Source organism: Dipodomys spectabilis, unplaced genomic scaffold (assembly GCF_019054845.1).
Source record: "Dipodomys spectabilis isolate Male_0828 unplaced genomic scaffold, ASM1905484v1 ptg000108l, whole genome shotgun sequence".
NCBI lineage: Eukaryota > Metazoa > Chordata > Mammalia > Rodentia > Heteromyidae > Dipodomys > Dipodomys spectabilis.
The window spans coordinates 12,087,907-12,104,776 of NW_024870785.1; the positions used below are offsets into that span (position 1 = coordinate 12,087,907).

General features: G+C 41.1%; 1 protein-coding gene across 1 annotated transcript in view; it reads right to left on the reverse strand.

Moving 5' to 3' along the window:
* Wdr72 (WD repeat domain 72) overlaps nt 1-6,030 on the reverse strand; it is a 175,115-nt gene extending 169,085 nt beyond the window's left edge. The window contains exon 1 of the mRNA XM_042687832.1: nt 5,955-6,030. The gene's annotated coding sequence lies outside the window, so the exon portion shown is untranslated. The remainder of the gene's footprint in view (nt 1-5,954) is intronic.
* Between the last annotated feature and the right edge of the window lie 10,840 nt (nt 6,031-16,870).

Below are 16,870 nucleotides of genomic sequence, written 5' to 3' on the forward strand. Positions count from 1 at the left end.
ACCATAGAACCTATGGCACAAGGGCTGAAGCCTGCTTTTCAAAGATATACAGAGAGCTGTGCTTTACCTGCCCTTCCTAAGGAGTGGGTACAAAAGGGCCTTTTAGAGGCTGAAATGTTCTGCTGCCTACTTATATCCACACTTTAAAAAAGAATAGTGCCTAAGCATTCTCAGCCTAGAGATGAATTGCTTTCAGTCTATTGAAAATGTATTCTTTTCCTAATAAACTTGCCTATTATTCCCACTTTAAAAAAAAAAAGAAAAAAAAAGTAGTTCAGTATAATAAAAGATGTAATTGCTAGAAACCAAACCTTCTACATTCCTAGTTCTGAAATCATCCATCCTTTGTACTTCCTAACATAAGAAGGTGGTAATAAAGAAAGTAGGTATCTTGATACACTAAGTTGTTTAAGGACTTTACAGGACTCAACAAGTCATTTCTTTTTCTCATTTTCCCATTTTCTCATTTTTTTGCTTTTAACATTGAAATGAAGTAAAAATAATGTTATCTACAAAAATCAATTTTTATAATCTAGTTTCTATAATGGGTAATACATTTCAGTACAAGACTAACATATACACATCTCCACACAAGTATACAGGTGTTAGTTTCCTCATCTATGACAGGTTTGATACATATGTGTCAGTCTTCCCTATATATGCAGGGCCAACATCTTTACATAGAAGCCACTGACATGACAGAGAGATATTCTTGTTTTCCGAAGTGGCCAATGCTACAGGAAAACCACTGACTAAAAAAGAAAGTAGTTAAGTGGGGTAACACATATCTGTACTCTCTGCTACTCTGGAGGTGGAAAGTAGCCTGTTTGAAGCCAGTCCAGGCAAAGTTGGTTCCGAGAACCTCTTTTAAAAATAAAACATAAACAAAAGGCTCAAGTGATAAGAGTCTTGCCTGTCTTACACAAGGCCCTGGGTTCAATCGCTGGTACTGCAAAAGAAAGAGAGAGAAAGAGGAGAAGGAGGAGGAAGAGGAGGAAGAAGAGAAGTTTCATCAGGATCAGATTGACATCCTCTCAAAGATCTATGAAAAGGCAAATTCCTGGGCTCCACACTTGGTGTAATGAGTTAGAAACTCTAGGGACAGGGTTGGTACAGGAATTTGAATTTAAGCTTCCTCTCCAAAGACACTCACACTAGAGGCTACAGAACTTGAATCAATCTCCGTAAGCTTCATGACATGAACTAAAGAAACATTAAAATTGACCCAAAAAGAAATTGCAAGATGGGGCTGGGAAGGTGGCTCAGTGGTAGAGCGCTTGCCTTGCATGCCAGAGGCCCTGAGTTAGATTCCTCAGCACCACATAAGCAAAAAGAAAAAAGCCGGAAGTGGCGCTGTGGCCCAAGTGGTAGAGCGCTAGCCTTGAGCTGAAGAGCTGAGGGACGGTGCCCAGGCCAGAGTTCAGGCCCCATGACCGGACCCAAAAAAAAAAAAAAAAAAAAGAAATTGCAAGACATTCCAACAAAAAAATTGTGTTTTCTTAAGAAAACTGTGTTTTCTTCAAAATCTATATGGAGAGACAAAAGGAGAAAATGCTAGGTATCCAATTGTTCACTTTGTACAATGTTTGCAAGGGAGATAGAATTTCAAGGCACATTCTTCAGGTCTTAAAAGGATTTTAAAGGCTAACAACTGCCAACAAAAAAATAAAATTATATATCTTTTTCTTAAGACTCACATCAATAGCTCAAGCCAACTCAATGACTGAAACATAACCTGGGTGTAAAATAGCCAGAGATCCTATCATTCCTACCTAGGAATGTAGACCTGTTTCCAGCAGAGAACACTCAAGATGTGTTGGGGATAGGCGGGGGGGGGGGGGGGGGGGGGGGGGGGGCACTTCTTTCACAGAGCCAAAACACAGGCTACTAACACAGCATAGGGGAAGGAAAGCCTATAGTAGTTAGGGAAGAACGACAATATAGCATCCCATAGGTCATTCTAAACCAACAGCACAAATCTCTTGGTCTGCTTTTGATTAGTAAGAATAAAAATCATAAACTCCTTCAGTAGTCAGGTCTAGGTTACCATCTGCTTCTATTTCATCAAGAGGAGAGAAGGAGAGGATACCACACAGGCTGAGGGCCTACTGGGCATCAGAGAGCAGAGTACTCTACATACAAGTGAGTCTTCCCACAATGTTAGGGAGATGCCCCCCCAAAGGAAACAGTTGAAGGTTAAATCAGTACCTGATTATGTAAATCAATAGCAAGACTCCCATCTTACATTTCAGAAAACCAAAGCTCAGAGATAAAATGGTTAGCCAACATCTCCCCATCATCACAACAGAATAGGACAGTAGTAAAATAACTTGCCATAATTTGAATTTGTTACACATTCTCACCTTACCAACACACTTTCTGCTTTACGTAAAATGTTTCTCAGTACAGTATTTCCATTGAGCAAATGCCTATGAAATGGACCTCTTCAGAAGTGGAACTAAATTTTAAGCTGCCAAGCCTTCCCTGATGGATGCTCAGAACTTCTCAGCTTCCAGCCTTCCCTTTCCTTGCTCTAATGATTCATTCTAACTGAACTCTACTCTCAATGCCTAGTGGGTATAACCTGTACATTTTCTCCACTTGAAATCCTCTGGCAAAGAGTTTTACATAGAACAAGAGGGGAGTCAGAATTCATGTATTAACTCTGAATGAGGATAATTTAGTTTCAAAAGTCTTCTCTTTTCTCCTTCTTAGATAAGTCAGTTTGTATAGTCAGCTTAAGAGTGTAGCTGTGGGATTTGCAGAGTGAAGGGAAAAAAAATCCTTGGCTATCGATGTGTTTTCTAATTTCTCCAGTGCCATCTAAAATCCTGTCAGCTTTCTAGACCTTCACCGTTTATGGCTAATTCACCAATTAAACATGAGACCAATTGGTTTAATAGATCAGAATTCTATCTTGTGTTTTTTAAAAGCACCTCTATGTAAGACTTTCCATTAATCTGAGTTAAATTTCATGTTGTTAAAAGAAACAAAGAAGCTGAGCACCAGTAACTCATGCCTGGAATCCTAGCTAATTCAGCCTTCTGAGACATGAGGGTCACAGATCAAAGCTAGCCTGTGTGGGAAAGCCCAGGAGACTTTTTTATAACCAGCAAAATGCTGGAAATGGAGATGTGGCCCAGATGGAGAAGTACCAACCGTGACCAAAAAGCTAATGAGAGCATGAGATCCTGAGTTCAAGCACCAGTACTGGCAGAAATCATTTAGGATAGTAAATGCCACTACTTGTTAACTATTAAATTGTAGGTTCTGTGCTGCTTTCATTACTTAATTGCTTCACTTGATCCTCAGAAAGCTCCTAGACATTATCCTAAACCCAAGGTAAATAAGACCTAAAGTCAGAGTTAGAAAAGAAACAGACCTGTCAGTTGAGGGCTCTTAATTATTGCCTTACACTTAAGTGGGGCAATAGTAGTGTCCAAAGGCTAGAACACCCTCTGGAAATGAGAGTAAACACTAGTGAAAACTCTCCTAGAGCAATGACAACTACTCTAAATGTGAACACCTGCATTTTAAGAAAGGATCCAAGGAAGAGATCCAAAGTATTGCATGTCCTTTCCAGCCAGAGATAATTCCCTCATTTTGAAGATTAAAAATGACACACAATAGTTAAAGAACTTGCTGAGATCCCAAAGATTTTAAAGCTGATCTGAGACTAGAACTCAGCACATAGTTAAACATTTTTATTTAAGCTCCCAAGCAAATAACCCTGCCTCCACTTTGGCCTAGACACGAACTAAATCTAGAAATTTTACAACTAGAAAAACTAAATCTAGAAATTTTACAACTAGAAATTTTACAACTAAAAAAATTTTTACAACTCCATATCAATCAGGGCTCTAGAAAAATACCTTTTATAATAGACTGATGGAATTATTAATAAGGAATACCATCCATTGTAAGCAATATTAAGAAGTACTATTAACATTATTATTACTAAATAATAGAAAATGTAAGTAAATTTTCAAGCCAGAATAAAGAATGCCACCCACTGTCAGCAATATTAAGGGACATTATCATTAGCAAATAACAAAATGTAAATTGTCAGGCCCAAAAGACAACTGAATCCAACAATTGTGAAACCTGAAATATTCCTGATACTAGTGTTTTCAAAGCCCATTGTTATTACATAATAACTTAAATATATTCTCCTATTCTGGTAGTCTTCTATAAACTATAACCTCAGATTTCTAGAACATTCCCTTTACTAGAGTCTATTAACAGAAGATTTCACACACAACGAGAAGCTTAACAGTTAAATTGGAAAAAAAAATATCTAGCTTACAATTACCTTTTCCCAAAGAGGTGAGAATATTGGAACTGAACTCAGGGCTGCTTTTGGTGGCTTTGGGGGGGGGGGGGGAATCACTGATTTCAAGGACAGTTCCTTTCTCCTTCAGCCCTCTGCATTCTTTATAGAAAACAAAACTGGCACATTTTCATGTTGATGCAACTCAAAGAAGGCTAAGGAACAAACCATGTTTACAAGCAAACAAACAAAAAAAAAAGCCACAAGACCAAATTAACCACAAGTACTTGGCGTGACCAAAGCACTTACTTTCTTCTCCCCTGGTCAAAAACTGAGAAAATGAAAAAAAGAAAAAGGAGGAGGAGGGGGAGGAGGGGGAAGAGCAGGAGGGGGAGGAGGAGGAGGAGGGGGAGGAGGAGGGGGAGGGGGAGGGGAAGGGGGAGGAGGAGAAGAAGAGAAGAAGGAGGAGAAGGAGGAGAAGAAGGAGAAGAAGGAGAGGAAGGAGAAGAAGAAGGAGGAGAAGAAGGAGAAGAGGAAGAAGAGGAAGAAGAGGAGGAAGAGGAAGGAGGAGGACGAGGAGGAGGAGAAGGAGAAGAGGAAGGAGAGGAAGAGGAGGAGGAGGAGGAGGAGGAGGAGGAGGAGGAGGAGGAGGAGGAGGAGGAGGAGGAGGAGGAGGAGGAGGAGGAGGAGGAGGAGGAGAAGAAGAAGAAGAAGAAGAAGAAGAAGAAGAAGAAGAAGAAGAACAACAACAACAACAACAACAACAACAACAACAACTCTAGTGTATGAATAAGGAGGGGCAGCTGGATGGAGAAGTGAAAGAACAAAGCCAAGTTTCTTTCCTTCAGGCAACCATATCCCTAACTCATTTGGAGAAGAAGAGGGGAAAAGAGAGGGAAGGAAGGAAAGGGGAAGGGAGGAGCGTGGGGAGGAAGGAAGAGATGGAGAGAGAAGAAAAGGAAGAGGAGGGTGGGAGGAGAAGGGGAGGCCCAGGAGGAGGAGGAGGAGAACTGAAGGTTGCTGCCAGATCTAGACCACGGTTAACTGTTTACAAAATACTGTGACAAAGGAGGAAGGCTGGGACAAGGAAGCACCTGGAAAAGAATATTCTAGTTGTGTGTGACCTCTTCCAGGTTCTTCTCCTGGGCATCCTTATCGTCCCCCCCTCCTCACCCCCCCCCCCGTCCGCAGGTGAGCAGCAAGTAAGGCTGACCAAGCTTCTGCACTCCCCCGCCCTGCCCCCACAAGTCCCGAGCTGTTTCGGGGGTGCAGGAGACCCCCAAGTTCTACCCCCCCCCCCCGCTTCTCCCTTCAAGCAAACGAACTGAGAAGCCCGAGTCCCAGAAACTGTTACACTAGTTTTCTTAAAGTGGGCCCCTAAAAGTACCTGAGAAGCAGAGACTCCCCCACCCCCTCAAATAAAAACCCCCCAAGCCTCCCTCACCGCCATCCCCAGAGCCCCTCAAGTTCACGGCCCGAACGGGGAACCCCAGAAAAAGTTCAGCCACTGTGCCGCGCGCCCACCTGGCTTTCCCGCCCTCCGGGCACCCGGCTCTGGGGCAAGGGGACGGAGGGGAGGACAAGGAGCCCCGCCCCCCAAAGTAGAGCCAAGCGTGGCGGGAACCACGGAGGACCCAGTGCCCAGAACAGGGGAGCCTGAGTCAAACCAGGGGCGTCGCCTCACCCGAGCGGCCCGACCGCGGTGCAGCAGAGGCGCCTCCACCCCGCGAGCGCCCGGCCTTCAGGGTCTTCAGGCCCCGCCCCATCCAACACGAACAAGCTCCTACAGCCCCCAAGGCCCCGCCCCTACCACGTCCACTCTCGCTGAGTTCCACCCAAGCCCCGCCCAGTACAGCCTCAGATCCCGCCCCTACCACGCCCACTCTCGCCGAGCCCATCCACATCCACGCCCGCCACCGCTCCGGGCCCCGCCTCTACCCCGCCCACCATCGTCCATACCACGCCCATTCTCGCCCGGACTCAGCCTAAACCCCGCCCACCACGCCCACGGCCTCGCTCAGGCCACACCTCCTCTCCCGCCGGCCCAGCTGCAGCCAGTTTCCCGCCCGCCGGCTGCTTGCTCACCTGTCACCTGCTCCGGAGCTCTGTGGTGGCTGAGGCGGCATTGGCAGGAACCAGCCGGCTGGGCCTGAAGCCTGCCGGTGCCGGGTCCTTTCTGTGCCTGGAGAGTTGCTGTGGCCTCAGACTAGATCAAGTGACCTGAATTTTTTACCTCAGCGACTGAGAACCCCCCCAAAAACTTGGGGGTTTCCTTCAAGACTCCACCTCCCTAGGTGAGCGAGGAAAGCCGACCTTGGAAGCGTCAAGAATAGGTAAATTTATATTAAAAAGCAAATAAATACATACCAAAAAATTAAAAAAAAAAATACCCAAGGTTACATTTAAAACCAGCTTTCCAGACTGTATGTGCACGGGTGAGCCAGGAAAACTTCTCTAAGAATCGCAAACTTGAGGGGCTTCCAAACTCGGGGGGACTCCTTTGGGTTCCAAGAAATAACTGGTCTGGAAAACAGGTGGAGAGATTGTAACCCCTCCTTGTTCACTGATTCCTGGCTTTCTCAGAATACAAGCCAGGTTTAGTTTTCCCCTGAGCGCCTTTCCCTCTGCCTTCAGACTAGAACATTCTTTTTCTGCCCGGGGGTGGGGGGGTGGGGGGGGTGGCTTGTTAGTTCCTGGTATGGGTTTATCTGGAGCCTCAGGGTCCCTCTCAGGTCACGTGCACATTGCTGATTGTCTGCAAACTGCCTCCTTTCCTGTGTCCTACAGAGCACCTGTTACAGTTTATTGCAATTATATGGCCTCTTCTGCTGGACAGCAAGCTCTGCTAAAGGCAGGCTGTGAAGCTCACAGTAGACACCCCCAAAACATGGCTAAGGATGAGTATCTTAGCAGTCAACTGTTAAGGAACCCCAGTTCCCAGCTCTCCAAAGAAATTCCCTTGCCAATCCTGACTTTCTAAGTCTGAAGGGTCTTCTATCCAAGTTGATATCCTTAGCCTGCTTCGCGCATTCTCTATCTAGATGAGTCCTCGCTGAAAACCGTGAAGACCTGGTTGCCCTTGGATGAGCTCTGTCATGGCTAGCATGATAGTCTTAAACCTATTCAACCTTCCTGTGTCAGGCTAGATCAGGGCTGACTTAACCTTAGGTTCAGTGCCTAGGATCCATGGTGGTTTTAGAAGCCACAAAAAGTGGGGAGGGAGCAAAATAGGTATTGGGGTGAAGAAAGTATTGTAAAGCAATAAACATTTGTTGACCTTTTGTTGTCACTGTTAGAAAGTTTCTCAATGTGTAGCCCAGGCTGGCCTGAAATCATGATCCTTTCTCCTGCAGCCTCCTGAGTAACAAGATGACAGATCCCCAGAGCTGACCTGTTTGTTGGTCTTTATACTACATAGGTTATTGACCATGATGAGCTTTATCTAAACCCTGATCCTGGAAAAACAGGAAAGGTTAAAGAAGCTCTTTCATTTTTTTGTGTTCCAGTAACAGCTTACTGCAAAGACACATCCTTTACAACTTGGATTAGGTGAGATGGACATAGACTCTTCAAAATCCCTTTATGTCACAAGGGTTAACTGAACTATCTGTACGAATTGGCCAATCAGGGAAAATTACTTGGTCAACTTTTCTCTCTTCTCCTGACTCAACCTTAGCCTAAATATATCATATAATCCCCCTTACCTGATCCCTGAGAATAGACTGACCTCAGGGTATAACTTTCTGTTTTGATTGCAAGATTTCCCACCCTAGCTCATTCATCTTTTTACTTGCTGTTGTTTATCCCCCCCACCCCCCAAAAAATAGAAAGTCTCTTTGGAGAGACTGGTAGGTAGATCTCAGGATCAAAGTATTCTCCCTATAGTAACGGGGCCTTTCTCTCCTTTTGCAGTAATCATTTAGAATAAAGTCTCCCCTTACATACATTGGATTTAATTGGTGTGTGCCAATACTGGGACTCGAACTCAAAGCCTGGGCATTTGTCTTTTACATTTTTGCTCAAAGCTGGCACTCTACCACTTGAGCCACACCTTGGCTTTCTGGTGGTTAATTGGAGATAAGTCTCATGCTTTTTTTTTTGGGGGGGGGGCCTGGAAAGTCTTCTAAACATGATCCTCATATCTCAGCCTCTTGAGTATCTAGGTTCGTAAGTATGAGCCATCAGTACCTGGTGGATCTTTTATAAATTTGACATTGTAAATCACGTTTGTTATTGCTTATGAGGGAAGGACAACCCCCCCCCCCCAGCCAAAATAAAAGTGCCTAAGGCTCTGGTGTATAAATTTGTCTCAGATTCCTGTCTGTATAATGGAAAAGGCAGATTAGAGAGAACAGGATTCCTTTGGGTATAACATTAATTAATTCTACTACAAAACTGCCAGCTCCTGGTTAGTCAGTAAGTAGCAAATGACAAGAATGACTTACCCACCTCTTCCTTGTTTATTCCACTCATGCATTACTGTTTCTGTTTATGGACTCAGAGAGGTTGCTATGCCTAGTTTATGGGGTGAAGTGTCCCTCCAGGGCTCCTTCCTGAAAGTCTCACCCCATGAATAAGTGTTGACTCTTACATTGGTTTGTACAATGTTCATCGCTTCTGACACAGGAGATTCTGTATGGTTAGGATAATGGTAAAGCCCTTTTATTCCTCTTTTATTCCCCTATTTTCAAAATCACATACAAAATATTATCGCTTAAAAAGCTCTGTATACTCTACAAAGTACAAACCAGATGATATGCAAGTACTTGTTACCCATATACATGAAACTTTGTATTTTTCCCAAATTCTATAAGAAGAGCTCACTTGGCTGTATTTTTAACATACATGTATGTTCTAAGACTTAATGTATTAAAATAAATATGCAGAAAGAATACAAAAAATATAAACCATACAAATATAAAATAGCCATAATTGTCCAAATATTGTAATGTTTTTTGTCTCGTTCTTGAAAACCTCTTATTTTTACATGATTATAATTTTATACAAGGATAGTTTATATTCTTTATAATATTAAAAGAAGTTTACTTTGTGTCCATTACCATCCCTTTTTTTGTTGTTGTTGTTGGTTGTGTGTCTTGAACTCAGGATCTGGGTGTTATCCCTGAGCTTCTTTGTGGTCAAAGCTAGTGCCCTACTACTTGAGCCACAGCACCACTTCCAGATTTTGAGTGGTTAATTGGAGATAAGAGTCTCACGGGGACTTTTCTGCCCTGGCTGGCTTCAAACTGCAATCCTCAAATCTCAGCCTCCTAAATCTAGGATTACAAGCATGAGCCACCAAGGCTTGGCTACCATTGTTTTTCATAAGGGCATTATAGATCATTAGAAACAGTGTTTGCTAATGTACCTACTTTCCATTTGTTGGCCATGGGTATTTAATTTGTAGCTAAAATATTATTCTGTGTTGAAAATTTTGTTAAGACAGGTTTCCAGAAATAGAATTGCTAAATCAAAATGATGATACATGTTTCAGGTTGATAGCTAAGTGTTAGAATAACTGCTTCCAGCAATACCTGAGAGAGTCAGTTTCTCTTAGTGCTGGGGGTTTCAGTGCTTGCTAACTTGATGTATTAGTTGGACAATTAACTCCTTGATAACAATAGCTGTTTCTGTTTGTTCATGACACTGTCTCCTTACTCAATGATAATTTGTTGTTTTTAAATTGAATTTGAATATGAGAGACCTCCCTGCTCCCTAATGTAGTAAACCGTTTATACTATCTTTTGGGCTCCGGAATGCTTTAAATATGTATCAACTAGAATAAAATTTAAAACAAACAAACGAGGTCTTACTCTGTAGCCAAAGATGTCCTCAAATTCATCCTCCTGAGTGTTGGGATTACAAGTATGTGTCACAATATTGAGCTCTCTGGAATACTTTTGTGTTCTCTATGAAGTTCCTTGAATTACAGAAATATCTCCTCCTTTTCCTCTGCTACATCAGTTGAAAGAACCAGACCATGATATCTTGATGTCTTACTTTATAATCTGTTCATCTCTAGGCTTTAGGGTTCAGCAGTTTGAACAAAAGGACAAATATTTGCAGCTGAAATGTGTTTCTCTACTGATAAGATGTTAACCAGTATGAGCTCTTTTCTTTAAGCTTTGAAAGATTATTGCCAGATACAATAAATATCCCTAGGGAGTATGTGGTAAATTAACTTCAGAAATATTAAAATTCATAAAATGACTAGAAATAATTCTTAAAGGAAATGAAGTTGTCTAATCTGTATACTAATAAAATTTAAAGATTATGATATTTATTTAATTTATATATAAATTATATATGCACATATACATATTACAATATTAGTTGATATATATCCATACATTACAACACACAAACATACATCACTAGCACACTTTTTCTGAAGAAAGTGTTCTTTTATTTTTTTTACTTATTTTTATGTTTTTATTGTAAAAATACTGTACAGAGGGGTTACAGTTACATGAGTAGGGTAATGAGTACATTTCCTATCAAGCATTGTTACCTCCTCCTTTGTTTTTCCCCTACCATCCCTTCTCTCCCCATCTCCCCAACTCCTCCCTCCCCCCTCAAGTTGTAAAGTTCATTCTCAATGTAGTGTCTTATACATCTCATTGTTACAATGGGTCAACCTCTATCCTTATTTCAGCATTTTGTTATTTCCCTTCCTCTCCCCAAATTACAAAAAATGTATATACAAGACACAGGGCACCAACATCAAATACAACACTTGCACACTCTTTTTTTTTTTTTTGTCTGTTGTGGGGCTTGAACTCTGGGCCTGAGCACTGTCCCTCAGCTCTTCAGCTTAAGGCAAGCGCTCCACCACTTGAGCTACAGTGTCACTTCCGGTTTTCTGGTGGTTTATTGGAGATAAGAGTTTCACGGACTTTTCTGCCCTGGCTGGCTTTGAACCTCGATCCTCAGATCTCAGCCTCTTGAGTCGCTAGGATTACAGGCATGAGTCACCTGCACCTGGCTTTGCACAAAGCAAGTTTTGGCTTTACCAAGGAGAGGAGTATATTTTTCTTTTTTGGGGGGAGGGAGGGTCTGGTTGTGGGGCCTGAACTCTGGGCCTGGGCGCTGTCCCTCAGCTCTTCAGCTCAAGGCTAGCGCTCTACCACTTGAGCCACAGCACCACTTCCAGCTTTTTTCTTTTTGCTTATGTGGTACTGAGGAATGGAACCCAGGGCCTCATGCATGCAAGGCAAGCGCTCTACCACTGAGCCACCTTCCCAGCTCCAGGAGTATATTTTTCATTATTCAAGCCATTGACTTAATATTTTTATAAAAATAAAAAGGATTTGAGTATAAAACATTTGAGTATAAAAATGGAAGTTGCATAAACCGTGTGTGTGTGTGTGTGTGTGTGTGTGTGTGTGTGTGTGTGTGTTCATGTTCTTAACTGGCAGTGGAACTGAAAATCCTTGGGCTGACTTTTAAAGAAGTTATAAGCCTGTGTAACTTAGAGTTTACAAAATGATGGCAGATTCTTGATTATAGCAGAGTCATTGAACAACCCTATGATCTAATATTTTGGGTGCAAAGAAACATTTAGACAGGTTATTTTTCTAGTACCTGACTACAAGGTCAAATATATTTCTTCATGTGTTGGGAGTGCCTCATGTAAAAGAAAAATGAGAACAGATAAGTCAGCATATTTTTTAAATGGCAAATTTCTAGGTCTTCACAGAAGTAGGCATTGGATAATTTGAAATTATTATCACAACAGTGAGCGACGCATGCTCTAAAGACTTCCTGTACAGGCAGAATGACAGCTAGAGCAATAGAAGGGTGAAATGAACCACAGACTGATTGGATTTGGCAGTTTCTGTGAATTCTTTTCAGCTGTCTGTATAAGTGCAGCAATGTAATCATCAGCAACTGGAAGTTTTTCAGAAGAAAAATGGTCCCACAGATTTAAGTACAGTCTGATATGAAGAGAAATTAACACCCAGAACTTAATTAATATCCTGGAAAGGAGCAGAGTCAGTCCATAATTAATACGGTAGTACTATCATCCTGCAAAAATCAATTCAAGAACTAGGACTGAACTCTAGTTTATAACAGCAAGGAGACCTTACATGTGGACAGCACTTCTTCAGATTCTCATGTATTATTTCAACTGGTCAGATGAGGGTAGAGGAGGCACACATATCTGAGAAAGGGTGTGATAGAGAAAACATTTGCTTTTGACTCAGTGTAGGTATTTTAAAAGCAAATTTTGTGTGATGGCATCATTTAGAGATTTACCCTAGTTGACATCCTAGGATAGTGGTTATTCATGTTAAATCATGTCAGCTTCTCATTTCAGAACTAGTATAAATCACCGCCCATCTGTCTACTGTCACGACCGACCCATCCTGTGATTTTTCAGTTATCTCCAGTTCCACACCTTGTTTGATTCTAAGTTTTTGCTCCTGCCCTTCTCCTTCCTATATTTGAAGGGAGAAGCAACTCACCCCAAGTCAGACAGCATGATACCAAAGTTATAAGCTTTCAACATGAGTTGTTTGATTTCAAAGTTCTTGTGCTTTTCTTTATGTAGTGCGTTGCCTTTTCTTGAAGTGGGGAATCTTAGTCCAGAGAGCTCAAGAAACCCCTGTGTTTGAACCACTCTATTAAGTGCTTTCATTACTTTTTTCCCCTCACTTTATGAGAAGCCACTCTAGTGTAGTGTCTAAGAACTTGCATGCCAAGAGCAAGGAGGTCTGAGTTGTAAGTCTAGCTATTGTCCTTAAAAGGGGCAAGGCATTTAGTGCTTCTAGGCCTCAGGCTTCTTCTTCTACTAAAGTGATACCTATGTGAAAATGGAACCAGGTAAATTGAAGTGATGAGTGGTGTTGTGAGAGCTGGGAGAGAATGATGAAAGGGGTGACAGGGATCAAATGCATTGTACTCATAAATCGACATGTGGCAATGAAACTTCTTTGTACACTACTTGAAGATAATAATAAAACAAGTGGTGATGATAAGTGGCGATGATAAGTTCTCTGAAGGTTTTAAAAGTTATGTAACACAAAATAAAGGGTTTAGAGTTGAACCTAACGTATATGAAATTCTATGTGTTCCTGTAGTTTCTCTTGTAAAAAGAAGGAATTTGGCTTATGCCTGTAATCCTAGCTACTTAGGAGACTGAGACCTAAAGCTTGAGATTCAAAGCCAGCCCAGGCAGAAAAGTCCATGAGACTCTTATCTCCAATTGCAGACTCTTGTGACGGGCACAATTACGGACAGTGCCTGGGCACTGTCCCTGAACTCTTTTACTCAACGCTAGCACTCTACAACTTCCAGTCACAGCTCTACATCCAGTTTTCTGATGGTTAATTGAAGATAAGGATCTCATGGACTTTTCTGTCTGGGCTGGCTTTGAATCCCAATCCTCAGATCTCACCCTCCTAAGTAGCTGGGATTACAGACTCCCATCTCTACTCTCCCTTCCTTTTCTTTCTTCCCCCCCACTTTCTCTCCTGCTTTCCCTCCTTCTTTCCCTTTATTATTTGTACTCTATTGCCTTTCATATGTTAGAGCGAGTGTGTTGAAGTTTTTTGTATCTTTGCTAGAAGATTAAGGCATTTTTAGCTAGTGCACAAATGATCACTGTTCTTATTTTGCCTTTCTCTTTCTCCCTTAGAAGGAAATGCTCAACTTCTCTAAACCTTACCAAGAACTTCTTAGTTTTGGACCTTTAAAATTGATTAATCCTATCTTTCTTTTCCATGTTACAGCCCAGTTAAAGGAATATTTAATGTTTAACAATAGTAGCAATCTATTGACCTCTTTCTGCTTTTAGTCAGTAATCATACCCACATGTCTTATTTCATGGATGTATAATTTTGCATCCTGATGTAAGTACAAAACTCAGTTTGAACCCCAGTAAAAGAGAAATGAAGTCTTTAGAGAATTGATTATGAAAGTATTAAACATGGCAGTGATAAAAAAAGGTAAAGGCTTTCTCAAGGTAGAAGAGGTTTGTATTTACTTAAAATCACATGCCAAAGAGACAGGCAACAAGAGATTAAAGATATTGGAGAAGGAAAAAGAAATAAGATACTTCCTTCTTTTTCTGAGACTACATAAAAGAATGGAGGAAAATACACTGAGATGTAAAAATATAGAGGGCAATGGGTGAGAAACAGCAACAACAATAAGTAAATCATTGTTAATTTGTACCTTACCTATTTTCTGGAAGTATTTGTGGTAGGCAAGGAAGAACACAGAAATGGTAAAGTTAATTAACAGAAAAAAATTCAGTACTTAGGAGGAAGAAGCAAATATGATCACCATGAGAGTCAGCATAATTGGAATGACTTAGTATCAAATTAGGCTCTGAAATTCTTGGTGATCAGAGCAAATGGGAAATATGATATAGTTCCAGCTGCCTGTCCTTTTTTTTTCTTTTTTTCTTTTTTTTTTTTGGTTATGGGGCTTGAACTCAGGGCTTGGGCACTTTCCCTCAGCTCTTCAGCTCAAGGCGAGCGCTCTACCACTTGAGCCACAGCACCACTTCTGGTTTTCTAGTGTATTATTGGAAATAGTCTCACGAACTTTCCTGCCTGGGCTGGCTTTGAACCACCATGATCCTCAGATCTCAGCCTCCTGAGTAGCTAGGATTACAGGCGTGAGCCACCGGCGCCTGGCTAGCTGCCTGTCCTTGCATAACAAATTACTTCAAAACAGGAACTTAGAACACTAAGAATTATGATTCTGTGAGCTTTCTTGTTGTTCCTGCTAATAAGGAGTCTGGCTTTAGGAATATCATGCAATTGTATTCAAACGGAGGGTAAAGCATCTATTATACACATCTCATACCAGAGCTGGGAAAACCTCAACAACCTGACTGAATAACTGGGACTCCCAGTAGCCTCATCTCATGTTTTATTCCAAGTTGTCCCAAAGACATGTGATCCAAAGAGGAGCAAGTAGAATCTCTATAGAGGAAGGATGAGAATGTGGATGATCTCTGCATAACATGTAATACTGGCATCAGTGGCAAATATTATTTTGACATGCTCAACTTGTATGTATGGAATGATGCTTCAAGCATGTTTATTGTTAACTGAGACATTAACTTTGTTTCAAAGAAATATTTTCAGTAATGACATTTGTTGTCATGAGCCATATCGTATATGTATGTCATTGAAAGTTCGCAGAAATAGAATCTAATATTAGCAAGTTGTGTCTATTATAACTAGTATTTCAAACTCTTTTGCCTGTATGGTTTTTAAGAAGGTAAAGCTTGGAGAGTATAGGGATCTTTGAACAAATGGCTAATACCAATTTTGAGCCAGGAAATGTATAAAATATGCCTGGAATATCCTGTGACTGAATGACAAGCTATTAGAGACAGGGTTCATGTCAAATGGACATCATAGCCAGTTTTAAGGGGGGTTACAGTGGCCAAAGATGGGATAATGCTAGTAACTGAAAAAGAATAATAATGATAATGGACTAAGATACTTCAAATATGCTAAAAATCCATTAGTTCCTAATGGTACTTATATACAAGTACCATTAGTCACCTTTGGAAGTCATTATGAAACCCACACTTTTTCTGAAAACTGGTAAGTTAAGTGAAGTAATCAAACCTTTATATCACATTTCTTATACAAATAGTATGCTAGGCTAGCCAATAGTTAATTTGGAAAGACATTTTAAAGTAATTTCAGCAAATAAATATGGAAGCAATGGTAAAATTAGAATATCACCATTTAACTCCTAATGAAATAATGGATTTAAGCCATGATCATCAATGACTATTAAAACCATTAAGTGAATTGCTGATGGAGAGCTTTATAGAATGAGTCAGGCTGACAATGACAAACTTGCCTCTTAGACTTTGCATCACAAAGAAGGAAAGAAGTAGATACTATGAGCCCCATAGTAGAACTACATTGCACCCCTATGAAATAGTCATGCCATAAATCTAAGTGGAGTTTGATCAGAAATAGAAGAGTCAGAAATAGGTGTGAAAATTCCCCAGAAGAGGCAATCGCTAAATTTTAGAGTATGGAAATCCACAAAACTATGGTCTACTTTAACTAATTGGTGTGAAGGCATGAAAACTGAGTATACATAAATAGATTGAGTGAAGTTGGGCACCAGTGGCTCATTCCTGTAATCTTAGCAATTCAGAAGACTGAGATCTGAGGATCATGATTCAAAGCCAGCCAGAGCAAAAGAGTCCATGAGACTCCAATTAACTACAAAAAAGCTGGAAGTGGAGCTGTAGCTTACATGATAGTGTTAGCCTTGAGCAAAGAAACTGAGAGACAGCACTCAGGCCTTGAATTCAAGCCCCAGGATCAGCAAAGGAAAAAAAAATGTGTAAAGACTTCTTATATTCTGAACCAGGAAATATATAAAATATTCCCAGAATATCCTGTGATACTAAAAGACAAGCTATTGGAGACAGAGACCATGTCACATGGACACACAAGCAGTTTTAAGGAGGATGAGGAGTTGCACTGGCCAGATGGGATAATGCTGAAGAGTTTACAGATCGTCAGTTCCATCCTTACAAGCAGAAAAAAGAAAAGTGGAGCACACTGAACATCTGTTTCATCTCTTAGAACCACCAGAGAACTGGGATGA